The sequence below is a fragment of the Syzygium oleosum genome, unplaced genomic scaffold (genome assembly GCF_021117445.2).
Source record: "Syzygium oleosum isolate NSW1041296 unplaced genomic scaffold, Sole_v2.1 Sole_v2.02, whole genome shotgun sequence".
Classification (NCBI taxonomy): Eukaryota; Viridiplantae; Streptophyta; class Magnoliopsida; order Myrtales; family Myrtaceae; genus Syzygium; species Syzygium oleosum.
Window position 1 is genome coordinate 6,172,403 of NW_026607486.1, and position 22,822 is coordinate 6,195,224.

At 41.0% G+C, this 22,822-nt stretch overlaps 2 pseudogenes; one reads left to right on the top strand and one right to left on the bottom strand.

The window, feature by feature from the left end:
- Positions 1-1,541: 1,541 nt before the first annotated feature.
- LOC115667887 (pseudouridine kinase-like) lies at positions 1,542-8,891 on the bottom strand (annotated as a pseudogene).
- A 9,054-nt stretch (positions 8,892-17,945) lies between these two features.
- LOC115666489 (UPF0496 protein At4g34320-like) lies at positions 17,946-19,571 on the top strand (annotated as a pseudogene).
- Positions 19,572-22,822: the final 3,251 nt, after the last annotated feature.

The following is a 22,822-nucleotide window of genomic DNA, read 5'->3' on the forward strand; positions in this document are numbered from 1 at the left end:
CTGAGTCCCTCTGGCCACCCCTCCGTTGATACTGCCATGCTATATGCTTGCAATCTAACATTCAATTCTGCAATAGAAAAAGAAGGAGAAGAGGAGAGAATGGGACTGGAGAATAAGCAGAGGAAGAGAACAGAAACAGAGGAAACAGAGCTTTCTCTTGGCTTGGCTTTGCTTGAGAGTGTCGACTCCAGACACTTTCAAGTGGGTCAATTTATAAATACAAAAGACAAGCACTTTAGAGAAGGAAAAAACAGTTCAAGTGGACCCAACCTCAAGCTCAAGACGATGACGTTTCCACTAACACCAGCTTCTTTGAAGTCCACGAGGCTATTTAACTTTGTTACTGCGACCCATCTAGTTGTTTTAATCAATGGAAAAATATGAAAGCTTATAGCTTCATGACCTCGTATATGCATGATTAAGCTTTTATCTTCCAGAGGAGTGTGAACTTTGGGGGGAAATAAATTCTAGGGCAGGCTCGTATACTTTAGCAAATGTTCTTGACTCAAAAGTTTAAATTGCATCATAATCTATGCCATCGATTTCATTTCGGTACCCCTGTTTTTTAATCTATAACTGGATGATTCTCCGGCCGTTATACAAGTTCCCCTACTTCGTTTTCTTTGAATCGATATAGCTCTTCTTGCATACTTCAATTCAATTTCCATCCCACAGTGCTTCCTCCAAATCCTTTGGTTCTATATCGGATGGGAACGTCGTGGAGTTCTGGAGGATGATCTAGTCTCGATTCCTTCTAAGACATCTCCGAGGATTTGCTCCTTTGAATGATTCGATTTGAACTCCCAATCTTTGCGGATAGGTGCAGAGTCAGTGACCTGTTCCTCTTTTTGGCTTCTTTGCTTCTGTAGAAGCTGCCGCATCTGTATTTTGGGTGGGTTCTTTATTTTCCACAGCTTCTACAAACCTATGAGAATCTTCAAATTGGCTATGGTTGCCGTTTTGCCAACCGATTCATTTTCCTTTTTCCAATACTTAGTTTTGTTTTCCTTTGATTTTGCCACATCATGATATGATACGTGGAAAATATATATTAACTAAATATAAAAAATCACTTGAACAATGTTTTATTTGATAAATAACAAGTTGCCTCTTGCATTGCCATGTATATTTTTCAATAAAGCTACCGACCAAATATTATAATCAATTGTGAACAATAGAGCATGATCTGTTGGCACACACCATCGATGTATATCAACGCAATGTACCTAACCCGAGATGAGTTTGGTCTACTTTATCTAAGAGATTGAGAGTCTCGTTACTTCAATTATGATAATGGGAAATATCATTCACCATTCGAGTTGGAACTTAGATGGCGAGCCTCACAAATCGGAGGTAAAATAAAAACGCAAGGAGATATTTGCAGGCATCCGAATCTGTAGGGCAGGAGTAAGCGTGCCATAGCAACCAAAACATCACACTGGATGAAACATACAGATAACTCTGAGACCCCGGTTCTCAACTAAATGTACTCAATCAAGGCATTTGTCCTGCTGGAAGAAGAAATTCAAATGAGTAGAGAATTTATTGGAACTGTAAAATGTTTTATGGACACATCTTGATTGGAAGGATTCATCTACTAATGGAACTGATGCAGTAACAGAAACTGAACACTGTACATGTGTCAGTATCTCAACTCTACTTGTAGAGTATATATTCTACACCACCAATGTACCAAACGAAAAGTCCAAAAGCAAAAGAAGTCAAACGGCAAAGAGCAGTCTCTGAGTCCAATTCTGCACCAGTTACTTGACGATTGTCATCATCTTGAAGCTGGCAGCAGTTCACAGTGGTCCATCATAAACAACCTTCGCAGCCGAGTAAACCAACCGAGCATCATCTGCCGAGGAAGGGTAGGCACAATCATTCCTGGCCTCATTACATAGTATTACTTCACATCCATTTCAAAAAGACTAGGAATCCAGCATCAAGATTAAACTAACGAAAGTCTTTTTGATTTATTCTGTTCGTGTCTGGAATAGGCAATATAGTGCAAAATGCACCTCTATAGCATTCTCAGCACATTCATTAGCTTGTTCCTATTGAAAGAAGATATCATGTTCAGAACCAGCCTCTACATGTTGCGCGATTGCTTTCCTTGATGAGTCGCACTCGTTTCCATTACACCAATTTGTTTTATACCCACTCTACTGAAATTATTAAAATTAACACAGCAAAAGAAGTAGAATCAAACCAAACTGATATAATATCCAAGAATGCATAAATTCCCTGCTGTCTCTATTGAAAGAATATTCATACCTGCAACTCCAATTAGATCAAACGTCAAGGGTACGTTCGAATCTGCCTTGACAGTGGCTTTTGCTGCTGCAATACCAACTGAGATGGCTTGTATAATGTTCAAACCTTCACATATTGATGCAAGTGTAGCACCCACCAAACAATCGCCAGCCCCAGTAAGCTTCTTAACAGATGCAGGAAGGCCAGGAAGATGCAAAGCAAAGAGATGAGAGGTTCCCTCGATCTGTCTGGCATCATGAAACTTATGTGAAAGGCAATTAGGTGAGATCAGTCTGTGCAGTTCTGAACTTACACCAAGTGTTTGGGTTTCTCCACAACAGTTCTCGTCAAAATAGACCCCTCTTTAGAGCATAGAAATACTCCTTGTGCGCCTATGGTTACAACTACAATTTTTACGCCCTTCTCGAGCAAAAGAATTATTGCGGGTTTTAGCATTTTGATGAGCGATTCTGGAGGACAGTTCTTTTCGCTCTTATAACTTTCGCTCGAACAATATAACTTTCCAGGAAATAGTGCATCTGCCATTGCAAAGAGCTCATCTTCATTTGGAGATACATAAGTTACCTGCAAAGAGCCCATGTTGTCAGTAGCAGATCTGCAATATGAAGCTTTCAGAATTTAGGAACCGCTTAATGCCACTCTTAAACTATGCCCATGTGAGCTGAATTTTGTTTATCCTAATGCCATATTGTTTTCATAACTGAAAAGGATGCCAAAACCAAGAAACCAACGATATAAACCAGTAACACTTTATTTCATTGCCTGATCGATAGGAACTTGATGCGGTCAATTTTTACTCAAAAATGAGATCTTGTCAAAGTTTAACAATATCACAAACATGAATCAATTGTGTGTGATGTATGGTTTATAATTTCCTCTTTGAATTAAGAAAATATTATGTGTGTATCACACTTAAGTGTATTCACTATGGAAAAGTTTCCTTCAACTCATCTAGACTGCAAATTAATATCCTAGTGGAAGAATAACATCACCAGCCATCCTGACTACTGGAAATATTATCACCAGGCTATGAATTTGACATACATTATTAACGAAAGTCTATGCAAAGCCACTAAATTTTGTTTTGATATGCTACATGCAGATTCTCCAACCTAAACAACGACTTCACCATTTTCCTCCATACCCATACGGATGGTAAGCAATTCTATGAAATATGTTGAAAACAACTGCTTTATTCATTTTCGAGCGTACATAACTAATGGTCTGAGTAAATCAATTTGAAGCACTAAACTTTTCTCATCAGAATATTTTTCTTTTTGCTCTCCGTCAGTCAGGTGCTAAGGATGATGCTAATCAACTACTCCATTAGCAATCGAGTCAGAAATTTGAGATTGAAAGACATTATGTCGTGACTTCCATAAAATGTATTATTGAGCCTATCCGATTGTGTATCAACTTCAGACTTAAACAAGTTTACTCAGCACAGAGAAAATAGCACAAAAGAAAGTAAATGCCCATCACAAGGCGAAGCACTCACATACTTCACAAGAGGAGCAATTTTTTTGGATTTGGCAACTGATACTGGTTCAAACCACAGAGGAATGTTATCTCCCGCAGCCACTGCAAACAAAATTTAAAGAAAAACCAAGTTAATTCTGAAGAGCTTTCTATTGACTCAGAGTAGATCATTTGATCAAGCCAGATGAAAAATCAAACCACGCCGTATGTTTAGAATTACACTGACAAGAAGCTTCAAGAGCACAATCGTTCAGGTTAGCATCAACCATGACTACTGGAGCAGAAGATATCTTGTATCTAAATTGTTGAATCCACTCAGCAGTGAGAAATTTCTCCTGAAGGTCATCAGTGAGTGCATTTATGCATCTTAGAGATAACACAAGTATGCCCGCTCATCCTGATATTTTTTTTTATAGCAAAATTAACTTACAATTGACTCAAAGCTTGCAACACCGGCAGCCCTCACCATTTGGATCAAGTACACAGCAGACCACAGCAGTTGTAATATCTTGGGTTTGAAGGATACCTGCCTTGAAATTGCTGAGTTTAAGAACGAGAAGCACATATAACTTATTTGAAGCCAAAAAAATAGGAGAGTACCTAGTACTTATTATGACAAAGTAAATAAGAGTGATTAGAAGGATAAATTTGAGCAGTGTACTTAGCTGGCTGTAAAGCTAAATTTACCAAAGTTCCATCACTACGATCTATTTAGGCTGCGCATGGCAACTATTCTGTGCCCGGAAACAGATTCTGCTCAGAAATTATTCTTTTTGATTCCGTGCCCGGGAATAATTCCTTAACATTTGAAGGCGTTTGGTAACTGCCCAAAATTTCTATTCTTAGAATAGAAAAAAACATAAATGCGTTTGGTAACTACACAAAATTTCTTCCTTTTTTTTTTCCCTTTTTTTCTTTTTTTTCCTTTTCTTCCTTGGCCATGGCCAGTCACCGGCACCAACGACCGGCCACAGGCCAGGGCCGGCAAGGTCAGCCTCGCCTTGGCTGGGTGAGACTCGACCTCGCCCAGATCTGGCGAGGCCGACCTCGCCGTCGCCAGATTTGGGCGAGGTCGAGCCTCGCCTCGCCATGGCTGGGCGAGGCCTCGCCGTCACGGCCGCAAGCCGCGCTCGTCCAAGCGGCGAGGGGGACCCTCGCTGGCCACAGGTGAGGGCCGCGACGCCCTCGCTGGCCCTGGCCTATGGCCGGCGGTGGCGGCAGTAGGCGGGCGGTAGGTCGGAAAGAAGAAGAAGAACAAACCAAGAAAAAAGAAGAAAACCAAGAAGAATCAGAAATGGAAAAATTGTTCCAGAATCAAGAAGCTACTTTTTTTTGCTTCTTGATTCTGTTCCAAAACTGATTCTGGAAATAATTTTTTGCAAAAGTGTGCCTGGGCACAAAAAATTTAACAAAAGGATTTCTGTTCGCAAACTGATTTTGGGAACAAAAGAATATAAATTTTTACTATTTGACAAGTTACCAAACATGCCCTTAGCAGATTTTACTAGGCATGTCAGATAAGCAGTTAAACTGAGCATGTTAACCTTCAATAGGACACCCAGTAGATCTCCAATGCTCCAATAAGCGATTCCCTGACACATAGGGCAAAGGATGATGTTAGCAAAATCATTGGAAGACACAGAAACCTCAATAAGAAAACCGATAAATAAAGAGACGACAAAGAATTTGCCTGCCTCAGCAAGTGGCGTATAACCATGCATGAAGGACGAACAGACATTTTTTTTTTTGGTCGAGAAGCACGAACAGACATTCACTATATCAAGGCGGAGCAAATAGAAAGAAGAACATTCTCATACCTTGGTACCTCAAATACATACAGTTTACTTGCAAATTCTCAATATGAAAAGTGAAGACGACATTTGGCAAAATCCTAATGGCCAATTCCAGTCCCTCACAGACCTCCAAAACGATCTCAACTGGGGACGTCCTCAAAATTTATTGATTCTGATTAAAATCAGGCTGGCATACCCGAATTCCAGTCACAATCAACAGATGATTGTTTAAAAAAACTATCTTTTCCCCTAAAAATAATTAGGTTTGATAATATACCTTGTGAATCTAAAGGAAAATCTCTCAAATTACATCAAAAGCCCGTTTGACCCCTGTAGACATTGTCTTCTGTTTGCAGGTGAGTGAATTCCCTAACGTTTGGATAGGGCAGTGTGTTACGTGGTTGGAACGCGGCTTGGGAGGTTGTTGTTGCTTGAAACGGTTTTGTTCTTGTGCACGGTTGCATGACACTTGGATGCGGTAATTTGTGTGATATATTGATGTTCTTAACCATGCTTGTTGATTTATGAGCTTGTGAGCTTTTCATGTGTACATAGCAACTAGGACTTTATGTGCGTGGGTTAAGATAGAGGATAATAAACCGGCTTGTGCGATCCATGATGTGTGATCACTAAATGAAAGAAGAAGACCGTCGTCACATAGCGTTGGCGACGATGCCTCAGTTGAGCCGGGATACCCTGGTTGAGCTAGGATGCTTGGGTTGAACCCGGATGCCTCGGTAAGCTAGCCCGAGGATGCCTTGGTTGAGCCGGGATGCCTTGGTTGAGCTAGGATGCCTAGCATGAAGCTGGATGTCTCGATTGAGCCGAGATGTCCTGGTTGAGCTATGATGACGATAAATGAATTTTATATGTGTGCCGATCTGTGTGTTTATTGATAAGTCGAAGGTTTCCGGATGCCAAAAGGATCCCGGAGGACTCGTCACCCACATATTGAGGAGGCGATGCCATGCCCCGATGGATTTTGATTGTAAAATAAATGAATTCACGTGTGAATATTTTAGGTATTTTTGCATGCCGATTGGTTGCGAGGCTTCACGTGTAAATTTTCTTGTATATTTTTATGTGATCGGATAAATGTGAGCTTTCATGTAAACATAGCAAGGGCAAGGTCAAAGTCTTTGCTATTGATTTGCCATCGACATAAGGCGGGGACAATAATTGTATGTGTTAGTACGACGGCGAGGCATCATCCTGCATGAGTATTAGTGAATTTACTCATTGAGTTTTCAACTCATTCCAGTTGTTTTTCATGTTTTTAGGATGAGCTCCGCGTCCCCGATTCATTTTGGTGTACTTGTCAAGATGGAAGTTGACGTAGAGGAGTTAAGATTAACCCCGGCCTTCGCTTCTGATGTAACCAGATATGGTTTGTACGTGGAACGGCCCGTAGAAAAGGGCTTGTGAAATATGTTTATGTAATATGGCAATAGTGTGTTTTGTCTATTGTGTTTTCCCTGATTTCCAACTATTATTTTGTTTGGGAGTTTGTTTGTACATGTTTTCGCATGTGCTTATTAATTAGATAAAAGAAATGAGATGGCAACGAGCCTAGAACATTGTATTAATAACCCCGAGGTGAGAGGACGTTACAGATATGATTAATAAACTGTCGAGTTCGCATTAAATCCGAACTTGACATAGACGCAAAAGCAATAATGATGAACCTTGCTTTGATGAACTTGCCATCTACTAGTAAAGTGAGATTAACTATGAACCAATTCGAATGAACACATGCATCTCTCCCTTTTGCTCTTGAAATTCTCTCAAGTTGAGTCAGGTTCTCGCATATCTTTTGTTTTCAATTTTTTTTTCTATCTATTTAGTTACCAAAATTCTCGTGCTTTCAAAGTAAGTCCCGACTCCCTTGTTTTCAAATTTATAAAAAAACATGCTAAGACGTGTTGCGGAACAACATCAAAAGATGCATAAATCGAAGCACAATTAGCAAAAGGACAAAAGTAAAATCAAAACCACAAAAGACAAAATATATCTGAAAACTCAAGACAGAAAAAACCACATGAGGAGAGAGTGAGGTTTCATTATCTTCAGCAATAAGTACAAGAGTACAATCCAAAAAGTCAAAAAGCTACTTGGTGAGTCACAAAATCTAAAGATCTAACAAAAAGAAAGGAAGAATAAAGAATGGAGAGAATGTGGAGAGTAGAGTTGGAGATATGTTTGGCAATAAATCCCTTTTATAGTCCCTCTTCAAAAACCCCTAAAACAAATGTGCATAGTCCAAAATGCCCTTGTCACCAATTTGAAAGTCAAAACTCAATAAATATCCACTTTGACTTTAAATCTCCAGAAGAGAATTATGCCAAATGCCACAAGACCTCTTGCTCTCACCACCAAGAGTGACCATACAAGGCTACCCCTCACAATGGCAGAATCGACAAGACACACTTCTAAGCTTACGTGAGCGTACTTTGTGTAGGAAACAAGGGATTAAATGCCACCACCTCCGCCTAAGCAACTGAAATGATAAAAACGCCAATCAAGTTCGAGCAATGCTCGTACTTGGTTAAAGGAACTAGTTTAGTCAACATATTTTCCAAATTATCTGCCGTAGATACTTTATTCACCATAACCGTACCCTTAGCAACCTCTTCACACACAAAGTGATACCGGATGTCGATATGTTTTGTTCTCTTGTGATACATTACATTCTTGGTCAATTGGATTGCACTTTGGTTATCACAAAAGATAACAGATGCTCCCTCTTGCTTCATCCCAAGTTCTGTAACCGCATGCTTCAACCAAAGAGCTTCCTTTGCCTCTTTCATCGCTGCCATGTACTCTGCTTCGGTGGTAGACAAAACAATTGTGTCCTGCAAGATTGCTCTCCAACTAACAGCAAAACCACTAAGAATAAAACATAACAAGTTAAAGATCTCCTTTTTATCGAGATCACCTGCAAAGCCAAAATCAACAAAGCAAACAACCGAATATATCCTGTAAAAAACCCACATCTAAGGTACCCCGGATGTACCAAAAAATCCATTTCATGGCTTTCTAGTGAGAATTACCCTGATGTGCCATATACCTGCTCACAACACTAACTGCCGAGGAAATGTTTGGATAAGTGCAAACCATAACATACATAAGATTACCTACAACACTATAATATAAAACTCGAGACATCTCATCTTCCTCTTCTTTGGTTTTTGGCAACAAAGAAGCCGAAAGCCAAAAATGGAACGTCAAAGGAGTATTATAGGATTTGGCATTCTTCATTCCAAAACACTCCAACACTTTCTCAATATACCTCTTCTGCGAAAGATATAACTTCCCAAACTGTCTGTCTTTACGAATCTCCATACCTAGAATCTTCCTGGCACCTCTAAGATCATTACATCTCAAACTCCTTGCTAAGTTGTATCTTCAACCATTGTATCTAACATGTTCTTCGCTGCAAGAAGCATGTTGTCCACATACAACAACAATAAAGTATCACATAATCTCTTATAGTACACACAGTTATCATGCGCACTCCGCAAGTGGCCATGACTCAACATAAATCTATCAAACCTCTTGCACCATTGCCGTGTAGATTGTTTGAGACCATACAAAGAGTGTTTGAACCAGCAAATGTGATATGTTTTACCCTTAATAGCGAATCCATCTGGTTGAAACATAGAGATTGTCTCCTTGGGCTCGCCATGCAGAAATGGGGCATTGACATCAAGTTGCTCAAGTTCTAGATCATAAAAGGGCAACTAACGTGAGCAACACGCGAATGGAATTATGTTACACAACTGGAGAGAACGTTTCATTGGAGTTGATCCCCTCCTTCTAACTAAAACCCTTCGCTACCAAACGTGCTTTGAATCTTCATCTTCAAACCCTGGGATTCCCTCCTTTCTTTTGAAGACCCACTTGCATCCAACAGCTCTTTTACCCTTAGGCAATTTGACAAGATCCCAAGTTTGGTTCTTATGAAGAGACTACATCTCTTCATTCATCGCAACAAGCCACTTCTCAGATTTAGAACAAATAGTAGCTTCATAGAATGTAAAGGTTCTTCAATACCAACATCTTTAGCAATTATAAGAGCATATGCTACCCAATCAGCGAAGCCATATCTCTGGGAAGGCTTAATTTGCCATTTAGCCCTCCCTGCAGCCAAGGTACAAGGTTGATCATCTTCTTGTACATCATCCTTGATCAAATTTGAGTCTTGTTGCTCAGTAACTTTCTGGCTAAAGAGAGACATCTTCAAATGTTCTCCATTGATGCTTCACATGAAACTATTAATGTTTTTGCAATTCAACCTCTCTCATTCTACATGACTAGTCGTGTCTATCCTGCATTCCTGCATTATTTTCACATGATACTCTCCTAATATTTTGGGCTAGGTTCTCCAAGTTATTCACAGAGATGGATGTCAACCCAAATTACAGAGACTAACACTTGTTGGATTACTCCTAGAACTTCGAAAATTGCCTCAAATGGACCAAATTAGAAAAATCCCCTCTCTTTCAATTGAAATGTTGACTAAGAGCACAAAAATGTGATGCACAATTTGGCATTTTTTAGCAGCATCAACAGATTTCATTTCTTAAGCTCGCATCACAAGCAAGGTAAACAGCCCACAAAAGATTTTATCAAACCGAATGAGAATGAACAAACAGAAGAAAAATAAACTTACTTTGCTAGGGATTAAGGTTCCAGGAGCAGGAGGAGAGAGGGGTAGGGCATGAATGTCCAACACCATATCGCCGATTATCACAGCTTCTCTACCATCTTTAAGGCTTAATTGCTCTGCTCTCAGTATAGTCTTCATCATCAACACTAGAAACAAAAAAATTCACGATATTACTGAGCACCAATTACATCGACCATTTTCTGTCCATGAAACAAAACCATACATGCGGAGAGAGAGAGAGAGAGAGAGAGAGAGAGAGAGAGAGAGAGAGAGAGAGAGAGAGAGAGAGAGAGAGAGAGAGAGAGAGAGAGAGAGAGAGAGAGAGAGAGAGAGAGAGCATACTAACCAGGTGAAAAAGGGAGATCGCATCATAAGCTTGTTGTGAAAGATGATGATATAGAGACTGAATCCTCCTCTGAGCTATGCTTTCCACAGCCATCCCTCCGTTGCTTTGTTGCTTAGAACTCAGTACTCACTGTCTCTGGCTTGTTTTACGTGAAGAAAAACAGGTAGAGACAGAGACAGAGAGTGTGGGGGTGACCTTTGACATTAAAAATGTGGCAATTTTATTATTAATAACTAATAGCTTACATATAGGTAGTGGGATTCAATAGGTGAACTCTAGTTCCTATATTGAAAATCCTCCAACGTCCTAACCAACAGTGGTTATCCTCTTTTACGAAGCTAATTGCTCGGACATGAAAGTCGAGAGAGAATGATCAAGGAGGGCTAGTTTCTTTCCGCCTCCATATTCTCTATAAAACATAAATGGCGCATCACATTTTCGTAACACTTGTTGAGATTAATTGGTCTATTGAAAAAATGGAGGTAATTTTCTTTTTGAGCCTTCGTTAATTCACATTTAGATGACGCTGCTTTCTTTATTGCTCACATATGATCCCAGCCATTTCACATTGATTTCATCTATCACTTCATCCAAGTTTACTAGGATGATATTAATTACACGTAGTAGTCTATCATGAGAACAATCAAATAGCAACAAAACGGGGGAAAAATCTCCTTGACCCAACATAAAGAAAAAGATTATTCTGTGTGGCAACATTGAAGTTGCTGCCTGGACATATGGCATTGAACATCATCCTTTTAATCACTCAAACGTATAATTAGCTTTTCAAAAGAATATAGTTTCCCATGATGATTTTGCTCGTGTGTTTTTCCATTTTTACATTATTTTACTCTCTCTCTCTCCCTTAATCGAATCATTTTTTCTCCATGTGAAATGTCTAGCACTTGTCCCTTTTTATCAACCGCTCACTTCATGGTCTAGAATTCAGTGTCTTTAGTGGGCAGAGCACCACCACACCAGACGATCCACCATCGCGCGCAACCACACGCATCATCATCACCCTATCAATCCGCCGCCACTGCTCGACGGAGTTCACATCTCGCCATAAATGCCCTTGCTGGAGGAGCTACAGAGTCTCATCACTAACTTGAACCCCTAAAGCAAAAACCACAGGTACTGGCTAGGGGTGTGCAAAAGAACCGGGACCCGCCCGGACCGCTCGGAACCGGACCGGAACCAGTGGTTCCCAAGGGAACCGGTACTGTTTGGGCCGGTTCTCGGTTCCCCTGTGTGGAACCGCCCACCTAGACCGGACCGGTAATATAATAATAATATATTTTATTTAATTTAATTTTTAATTAAAAAAATCTGACCAAAAAAAATTAAAAAAGAAGAAGAAAATTTGTTATCATGTCTGAAGCTCTTGTGTAGTTGGGATACCTTGGTCATTTTTCCCAATAATTAATGGGTACCCACTTGATTTATGGATGATGTGATTAATATAATCGATCATAGTGTAGGAATTGTATGAAAAATTATGTTCTTTTTCTTTTGTTCTGTTGATCCGATGTTGGTCCACAGATTTTTTTTTTATTTGTCTAGGAAAACTTGTTGAGACCGGTTCCATGGACCCGCCCAAGAACCGGACCGGACCGGCGGTCCGGTTCTCGGGCGGGTCCATGGAACCGACGGGCGGTTCTCGGTTCTAATTTTTGGAACCGGTCCTGTAGCGGGCGGTCCACGGTTCCGGGGTGGGAACCGCCCACCCGGACCATGCACACCCCTAGTACTGGCAACAAGAGAGAAAGAGGAAAGCAACTAAAACTAAGGAAAAAGCATGTTCTTTCATAAACATAATTTTTTCCTTTTGATAAGATATGACATGCGAAGTTCTAATTTCGGGAAAATACAAGATGCACAGCATAATTACCTAGAAGATGTAAGAAGTAATCTCTCTAGGAAAAATAAAAGGAGGTATAATACAAGTCAACATATTCTATGTCTAACACAATTCAGTTAACACAAAAGGAAAATCGGTTGTCAAGGTTTTATACTGGCAAGCATCCAACAACTAAAGGGGTAATCCGCATTATATCTAGGCTTTTTATCATGTGATAACTACGGAAATATCAATATGTCTGCCTGATCAAGTAATCTGCATTACAAATCTCTGTACAAATGTAACACGGAACAGCTTGGGTGTCGACAGCTTGTCTCTAAACCTAGCTTCTCGGTATCTTCTCGAGAATAGAAAATGCTGATCTGGCATAAGCATTCTCGGTAACTGCATGAGCATTCTCGGTAACTATGCCCAATATTTAGCTTCCTTCGCACGCAATCTATATAGTTGGGATCATGTTTATCCTTGAATATGAAAATCTATAAAACTCACATGAAAGGGTGCGTCATCTCCACAACATTCAACAAACTATCTTGCCCTCTCCCTTTCTCTCTTTTCCATCTTCTGTCCCCGTAGCAGTCAATTACAAGAAGCAGCTCAACTAGGTAAGGAAAACTCCAACTTATATTCAATGGTGCAAAAAGAGTTAGCAATCTTGCTTGTTGGATTGTATTCCTGTTATGATTTTAGATCTTGTAGAGATTGTGGTGTCTTAACTTTCTGTTGATTATCATGCAGGCTAGGTATATGAGAAGGCCCTCATGAATTTTCAAAAATTCATGACCACACTAGATTATAACTCATAGAACTCCCTTGTTGTGCTTGAAAAAGTGTGTATTAGCCCATTTCGATAGGATGACTGTCGGAGACCCTAGAAATGATTTCTTTTGGGGCATCTTCATGATCTAAGCACTAGAAAATCACCTAATACATAGGCAAGAGGTGTCACGCCCCGTACCCCATGGCACGCAACATCCCTACCTCGGTTGACAAACTGCGACGTCCCAGGAAATGTCGCCGACCCAACGCCCAACAGAGATCAAGCACAAGCGGAAGAAATAAACAAACCCTGACAATAATAAAATACGAGTCAAGGATAGCCAAGCAATAAATAACGATCAACGCAAAAAATATGTACATATTTATATTACTATTTTAAAACTCTTTTTACAGCGTTCACTACAACCAAAAAGGAAACACCAACAGCTGGGAATAACCAAACAGCCACTTCTCATTTCTGCTTTGTCTCCACCGGGGTGCATGCTTGACGACCGCTGGATAAAATGCGGTATCCCAAAAAGAGGTGATGTCCTCGGCATCCTACGGCTGGGGGTCTGAAAAGTTTCGGTTTACACAACCGTGAGACGAATCTCAGCGAGTTCAACCCCTAAACCTAGGTTAGGCTAGCATGCAATCTCCTGACCGGAAACAAATACTTAGAAATCATAACCCAACAACAATCAATGATTCTCTGATCCTGTAGGTTAGACAATTCAATATATATATAACAATCACGGCACATACGTGGCACACATTATCACACGTACGCCAATCACATGCTCATGCACCGATTCTCACACTTTCGCATGCCAGTCCATGCATGTTCATGCATGCAAATGTCGTGGACATGTCACGTGCATTTTCCGGCCCACTGGCCCACCCTGGCACACTGGCAATCGCCCAATTTATTATTCATTACGACTCGAGTCGACAATATTCACGGCCCGGTGCGTCTAGCCTGCTTCAAAGTGCATGAGGCGCAGCAACCGATCTGACCAAGTGTCTCTAGCACCTTCAAAGTGCATGAGGCGCACTCGATCTCCTTACGAACGTAGCACGCTTCAAAGTGCATGAGGATGGTCGTCTTCCGGACGTACCAGGCATCGTCCTGCTTCAAAGTGCATGAGGACGGCATCGACCCGAAGGTCACGACCCGAAGGCCCTTAGGTGATCACACAACCCATTATTATCTGAACCCCGCGTAACACGCATCAGGGTATTTTAGGTGATCACATGCTCATGACAGACACACAGTCTCACACAATTTCATCACAAGCCTCATTCTCGGCATTCATAATGCGTGCCACAAAATGCAACATGAGCATCCACATAACATAGGCACAGGCACACAGTTCAATCAAAGTCATTCCACAGTGCCTAATTCACAAGCCACGTGCTTACTTGGCCTATTAATACCGTGCGGCCCAATTCCAAATACACAATTCAAGCCATCAATTGGCCAATCACACTCCGCACGATTCAGCCACACAAGCACGCAATATAGCATTTCGCAATTAAACACAATTGATCACCAATCAATCAATAGCCAATCATTCGGGTAATCCCGCCATTCGGCTAATAATTCTTGCTGTCCATTATAATCCGGTACATTCCTCAAAAACATGGACAGCCGCTATTTCCTCAATCCGGGCTCAATAATTGTCCATAACAATCCCACTAAATTCCTCGGATTTTATTTCCACTAATCAGTCCTCAATCCGATCCGAAATACACACTGATACTATCTAAGCCAATCCAAAATGTACCGATAATACCTAAACCAGATCCGAGAAAAACGCACTAACGGTCTAATCCGGGTTTAGGAATTTTACTCACTTAATCCGAGGTCACGACGACGGGGAACGGCGGCCGATCACTGGTGAACAGTGAAACCGGCGGCGGAATTCCCGGCGACGGGCGTGAACAGTGACCCGTACGGGGACGGATGAACAGTACTTCCGTACGGACTGCTACAGTACTCCGTACGGACAGGTACGGCCGGCGTCGTACGGCGATGCTGGACAGCTGGGTGGTGACGGAACAGCGATCCGAGCTCCGGCGAAGCTCCGGCGGCCTTTTTTGCCGGACGGGAAAGAGAAAAAGAGGGAGAAAGAGAGAGAAAGGGAGAGAGAAAGGGTCGGCCAGGGTAAGGCTGAGGCTGAGGGGGCTGAGGTGGTCCACGGCGGGGCACGGTGGTCGGCGGCGGTGCTCCGGTGGCCAGCGACGAGCTTCGGCGAGCCAAACAAGAGAGGAATAGAGAGAAAAATGGGGGAGAAAACTGAAGAGGGGCTGCTGGGGGTGTTCTGGCCGTGAGTGAGGGTGGGAGGAGAGAGAGAGAGAGTCTTATCTGGTCAAACATGGCAGCCTAGGGGCGACACGTGTCGCAAATCCGACGGTTTTGACCAAAATACCCCTAATCTAACGGTTCTAATTTAATCTTATCCAAAAATGAGGGGCAAAAGGGTCAATAGGGCCAATAATTGAGCTGATAACCCTCCATAAATATCCTGAAATTTTCCCAAAATAATTCGGAACTGAAAACGGCCCAGGGGCAAAACCGTCATTTTTCCGGTCCCGGGGCGAAATTCCAATTTTCGCACGTACCAACCCTCTATGAGCATGGCCAACATAATGTGGCGTTGGAATCGCGAAATTCACTTTCTAAACCCTCGAAAATCGACTGCGAAGTTCCGGGAATAAAATAATATTATTTTTCCAATTTTTGTCGAAATTCCAATTTTTGGCCATAACGACTCCTGGTATGCGTGGCCACCAAAAAATGGCGCCGGCCTCGAAAAATAACCTCATTTGGCCTCGAAAAGCAACGCTGGGGTCCCGAGGGGCAAAATCGTAATTTTTCACCCCCTGACCGAAATTCCATTTTTTACTCGTACTAACTCCAAACGTGTGTGGCCAGCATAATATGACGTCAGATTCCCAAAAATAGTCTCTTAAGCCTTCGAAAATTGACATCGAAATCCGGGCCCAATGTCGTGATCAAAACTCGCTCGAGTTTCAATTTCAGGGTCTCTGGCTAACGAGCGGCTGTTTAGGACATACGTGTATCGACCTAGGGTTATTCGAATTACGACGGTCCCGATCATTGAGAGAATGAGAAATTATCATTAGTTCCAAAGGTCACGATCGTTCGGTTCAGGTTCAGGACTGGTTGGCCACGTGCACTTTCGGTCTTGCAGAATCACCTGCGATCCGATTGTATATCGTTGGCCTTGGCCAAACCAAATCCATCACCTTTCCTAAGATCAGCCCACGTTGGCCCAAAATATTCACTCATCGTATCTCGAGATCGGTGTCCCGTTCACTGTCGAGTCCCTGGTCCACGTACCGTTTCCTAGTTAACCATACTCCATTGGTTAGTATCCCGAGAGTGATCAGCTCTGGGCGAGACTTACTAAAATGAAATGCGAAATATTGTCAATTTTATTGATCCCGGAATTACGTCGAAATTCGGGCTGTTACAAGAGGCGGACCCTTATGCTCGGCTGCTGTTTGTTATGTGCTACCCTACGATTATGAACATTCATATTAAACATCATATAGATTTCATTCGATTCATTTTTCCATCTGAGATTACATTTAGCTGGCTTGGTTATCGGAGTATGGTGCTCGGTGGATGCGCATATCAGTTTGCGAAGTGAGAATTGAATTGTTCTTAAGGTTGGATGAGCATTCCAAATGGTAATTTTGTGAGAAATGGCTATCTTCTTAATTACATGATGATAATAACTTTTGGGATTTTTTTGTATGACATTTTCCTCAATTATGAAGATTAGTTTCACCTCGTTTTAGCAACGTGCTTTGCGTGAAAGTTCCCTTCTTTTTGTTAAAGTGCTATCGAATCCAAAAAATTGGATAGGAAAATATATTTTTCCATATTTATGATAGAAAAAAGAAAAGGTGTACTAAATCTCTTAAGTCGTCTTATTTTTTTTATTGTCTGGATTTCTCAATCGATGAACTCTTTTTTTCATTGAACTTCGAAAAATTCGTTATGATTTTTCTCTATTTCTCAAAAAGATCAAGATAAAACTTTTAATTTTTTCGTGGACCCTTTTTTTATTACCGCTAAGTAATTGCTCCTAAACAAAAAAAAATGTGAATTTCGCGTCGTTTTAGCTACTTAAGTATAGGACATGGACTTTGTTAATCTTATTACTCAAGTCATTTAGTGAAAGTATGTTCTTTTTTCTTATTGAACCAATGGAGCAAGCCCAGAATCAAATCATACTCGTATGACATTTTCTTGCATAAAATGTGTCTCTTATCCATGTGAGAAGGGAGTGAATCTCATCAAAATTATCTAATTCTTGTCCTCAACAGCACACGTGACACGTAAACTATGCATTGTGATAATGCATTATTGGTTATGTTCATCAACATAGATAGACTTGGTTCTCGAATTAGAGTTTAATGTTCTGGTTTTGAGTCTTTATATGATTGCCTGTTATGGGCCTGTACTGGTTATTGCTGTTGTAATAGTTTAACTTTTGGGACATGCGACCACCGTCTTCTGACAAAGTTCGGAATTCCTTCCCATGCTCTTCCTTTCAATTTCCTTTTTGCATGCTCTGAAATTTCTAAGGGACATAAACTTCTGTGACTGCTTCATTTTTTCCTTTTCTTAAACCTCACGATCTCACCTGAAGGTCAATGGCAAACTCCAACACCAGAAGAAACCCTCCAGCGGTTCCCACATCAACAAACGCTAATTCAATACCCAAAGTCCCGTACCCAAAGGAACTCATCAGCTCGTACCGAATAGCGTGCGAGTCTGACCCGGATTTGCGAACCTTCGATGCAAACCTCCAAGCACGGACAAACCAAGTCCTCAGCACTCTTGCTTCCGGGGTTGATGTCCGAGCTCTCTCACTGGATTCTCTGAAAGAGATAACCGAGTGCCTCTTGGAGATGAACCAGGAAGTTGTCGAAGTCATCTTGGATAGCAAGAAAGACATCTGGAGAAATCAAGAGCTGTTCGAGCTTGTTGAGGACTACTTCAAAGATAGCTTGCGCACCCTCGATTTCTGTGCTGCCCTTGAGAATTGCTTGAAGCATGCGCGCGATGCCCATTTGCCAATTATCGCTGCACTTCATTGCTTCGAAGAAGGAGATGGGGAGGGGCGTTACAGGTACATGTATCTCAGTTCTCAAGGAACTTCATTTCGAGCACACGTATCCTAGTATATTGGTTCTTGCTAGCCACTATTTTCAATTATTGGCTAAGTCATTCAATCTCCCCTATTTTCTCTATGCATTTGCATTCAACTTCATATCCTAACATGCCAATGATATCGAGTTGATTTCTAAAATTTGATATCCTAACATTATAAGGTTAAGTTGGTGACGAATATGCATGCTTTTTCTGTTTCACATGAAACTGATGCAGATACCTTGGATAAATTTAGTTACTCGATGATCTTGGAGGAACTGACAAAATTCAAGGAGACCAGAGACCCTTTCCCCAAGGAGTTCTTCGAGATCTTTCCGACGATTTACAAGCAAAAAGAGGTCCATGCTCAAGAAGTTGCGAATCAAGAAGAATAAGATTGAGAAGAAGCTCAAGAGCATACAGATGTGGAAGAAAATCTCAAGCATGATACTGGTTGCAACTTTCGCAGCCATTCTGATCTTTTCGGTCATGACTGCTGTGGTGGCTGCTCCGCCAGTCGTTGCTGCCCTAGTGGCTGCAACCGCCATCCCCATGGATGCGATTGGCAAGTGGATTGACTCCCTTTGGAAGAATTATGAAAATGCATTGAAAGGTCAGGAGGAGGTGATCACCTCAATGCAAGTGAGTACTACAAACCTTTTTCCTCCCTTTTTGTAATTACAGTGATCATCCCCGTAATTTAGTCAAACCAAGTCAGCATCCATAGTTTTCCCTAGAAATTCTGGCAATTAACATAATGAACATCGTGAGGCTGGCTTGATTTTTAAGTAGCTACAATGATGCGAACAATGTCTAGGAGTCCAAAATGCAAGAAACTCTGTGAGAGAAGTCACCATGATTTACATGAATAATTTCTTACAACTGAAAGCTCTACAGGCCGGTTCCTTTCGTGCTCTCAAGGACCTGGACAAAATCAGAATATGATTGACCCCTTGGAGGTACAGATCAATGGCCTCTTGCAGAAAGCTGATTTTCCGATTGAGGAGGGAGCAGAAGAAGTAAAGCTCGGAATAGCAGACATCAAGAATAAGCTGAGAGTAATCATGAAGGAGGTTGAAGGACTGGGAAAGCAAGTCGATATGTGTAGCCGCAAAATCCAGAAATCGAGGATAGAGGTGCTTCAGAGGATTATAAAGCCCCCCACCAATTGCAATGGTGCCCCTATTTTGCTATAGAGACTTGTTGCCAAGTGTTTGTCTTCCTGTGAGGGATGTGCAGTGGACCTCCATTTGCATTGCCTTCTGTCTTCGATAAAGCGGAAGACATCAACATTTGGCATTCGATTTGTTGAATAATCATAATTAAATGCAACTTTTGGACAGGAACTCTTCAATTCCTAATTGATTAAGCCCTTGTTTTAGTTGCTCTTATGCATAGTTCCATATGGTGATTAAACAAGTTCAGATAACTGACACAAAACTGACCTGTTATATGGAAATGGTAAGGTTTAGGTTCTTCGCAAAAGCAGAAGTTAGTAGCTAGGACAGAATAGTTAAATTTTCGTTGAATTGTGTTTAGAGCTCATTATGTTCGTGAGAAATGTCTGTCCCAGTCTGATGAAAGCTGCATATTCCAAATGAAAGACCAGACAGCAGTAGCTCAGCAAAGCAAAAAATGTCTGTAGGAAGAAAACGTATCCTGCCAATGTTCCTCAATCGGAAAAGTGTCCTCCTCAATAAAACTATTTGGTAAATCCAGACATCTTAAGACAAATTTCATGTTGAGAAGAATTAATGGAGGAAGAAATTGCAGATGCTGAATTATTCCTGATCAATGCTTGGCAAAATAAACGGAGCGATTGCCTCTAATGCAAGTTTATTAAGGTGAGAATACGTTCCAAGTTGCTTTCTAAGCAACAAAAACTATACGCATAAATAGTCGGTGCTTTCAGATTCCAACTCTCCAACGAAACACCTCTCTGGCGTCATCAACTTTCTATACTAGAAAATTGTGGGAGAAAAACACTAAAAGTCCCAAAAGTTATGTACGGCGCTCATTTTTAGTACCAAAAGTTTTCGCCGGATTACTTAAGTTTCAAATCAGAGAAAAAATGATCACTTAAATGCTGAAGGCGAGAAATTCCGGTCAAAATTAAGACGTGGCTTTTTTAATTATATTTTTTATATGAGTTGGCATTATATTTAAAAAATCCCATCCATGTAGACTTGCAAAACGCTGCCGTATCATCGAACGTGGCACCATAGTCCCAAAACGACGCTATTTAATGGGTCAACAAAAACGACGTCGCACCAATAATCCCAAAACAACACGGCTCGACAAAAAATGATGCCCTTCCATTCGTCATGTTCAACCCTTGTTCACCGTTGCACCTCTCCCTTTGACAGTCCTCCCTCACTGTCGCTGTCGATTGCTCTCCTGAATCCTCTTGCGCAGTGCTTCCGTCGCACCTCGTTGACTTTCGCTGTTGAACTTCATTGGTCTCCGTTGCACCACCTGTTAGTGGTTTTGCCCTAGGAATCAATCAAGATTGATATTCTAATATTAGTTGTAGATTAGGTTGTGTTGGAAAACCAACCTTTACTATACTTAGGTAGTCATAATGTCTTGCTAGAGACCGCTTATGACTTGTGGGCCAAAAAAGGTTTTGAGCACACTGCTAATATTTAGTGAACTTACAAGGTCGCACACAATAGCGAACTGAGTTAATATTTTCTGTGCGCCGGGATCTACTTAAAATAAGAAGTTGATTTTAATTTATTCTCCTATTCAACTTATTTATGCGGTCGTGCAAGTTATGAGATAACGATTAAACGTACGATTGATGGTGGACAGTTTGGCGGGCCCAAATCGCCCGACCCCACTTCTTTTAATTCGCGTAGATAATGAGGCTATATTTATATATATAGCGTGTGGGTGACGAAAAACCCTAAGTGAGAAAAAACGCCTCCAAGAGAATACGAAGAGAAACGTTCTCTGTTCAGAGATCTTTGAGAGAGTCTCGAAGATCAAAAGCGATCAGGAAAAAAAAGTCCTAGATCTTTAGCTAGCACTTGGATCGTTGGAGACTTCCGTTCGTGTGTGTGGATACCGGTAGAGGCGCAACACTTGGGGTGCTAATCCAGACACAATCGATTGTCAATTTACCTTCGATTTGCAAAAAGGTACGTGTCGAACTTCTATTTAGATTTCAATATACGCATAGATTCTGTCTAGGGTTTCGGTTTATAAATTCCGCTGCGTTTTTAGCACATGAGGAACCCTACACCACCTGCCATCGTGCCCCCATCAAACTAAGGTGACTCTCACCCCCCTTCCGACTTTTGCCGTTGAACTTCGTCTAGTGGTTGTGGCCCTCGTTATGAAGTTTCATCGCTGCCATGCACTTCCTCTATTTCGCCTTGTTTCGTGGCAGAGAGCATCAAAGTGGTTAATTCTCAGCTGAAACTTCATCTCTTGTGTCCATTTTCAATGACAAAAAATTCATGGACCTCTTCTTGTCAGTTTGACTACTGGTGATTGTTGAGGAAAATCCCAAATTAATTTTGAAGAAAGACAAAACAATCCTTTTCTGACCACAATTACACTTAAGTTATTTGATGTAGGTAAATACTGAGTCATCAGACTTAGTCGATGAAAGGACTTTGTCATCAGACTCATAATTCCTCGTCAGATTCAATAAGTGTTATTTTTGGCAAGTTTATGCAGGACAATCGAATTGATATATCAAGATATCCTAATAGGCAATCACAAGATCGTTCCTTAAATACGAAGAACTACACTTATGGAAACCTTGATTTGATTGTATGGGCGATCAAATCACCTGGAGATAATGGTTCTTCTTCTAACGGCTATGCATATTCTTTTGGGAGGATTCTTCAACGGGTTGATTTGGGGATCAATCCTCTAAAGACTGTCCAACGGATAGATTGGACATAGAGGAGTATAAAAGGAGTGCAAATGTCGTACAACCAAAATCGAGAATTCCAAAGTTTGAATACAGCTTTGATCTTACACACTTGTGATTACTGTATTCGACGTTGTGACTTCAGAAAGAAAATTACTTGAGTGAAGAGTGTATGTGATAGTGTAGTTTATTATCTGAGAAGCACTACTCTTATAATCTTTTGGTGATTCAATAGTGAAACACAGCCAATAAGCTGCCAGTGTGGAGAGTGGACATAAGCTTAATAATGCCAAATCACTATAAAGATCTGTGTGCAATATTCTCTATCCCTAAACTTTCATTTATTATTGCTGACATTATACTGCATACATATCTATCAAACGAGTTCGTCAAAACATCATCTTAGTCATCAGACGCAATCATCTGACGACAACTTATATACAAGTTTGTCATACGCATCCATCTGATATTGATCATACGAGTTGTTGACATCGACTATATTCATTCCGCATGTTTAAATCATCTAATTTGGTAAAATCACCTATTCTTCCCCCTCTAGGT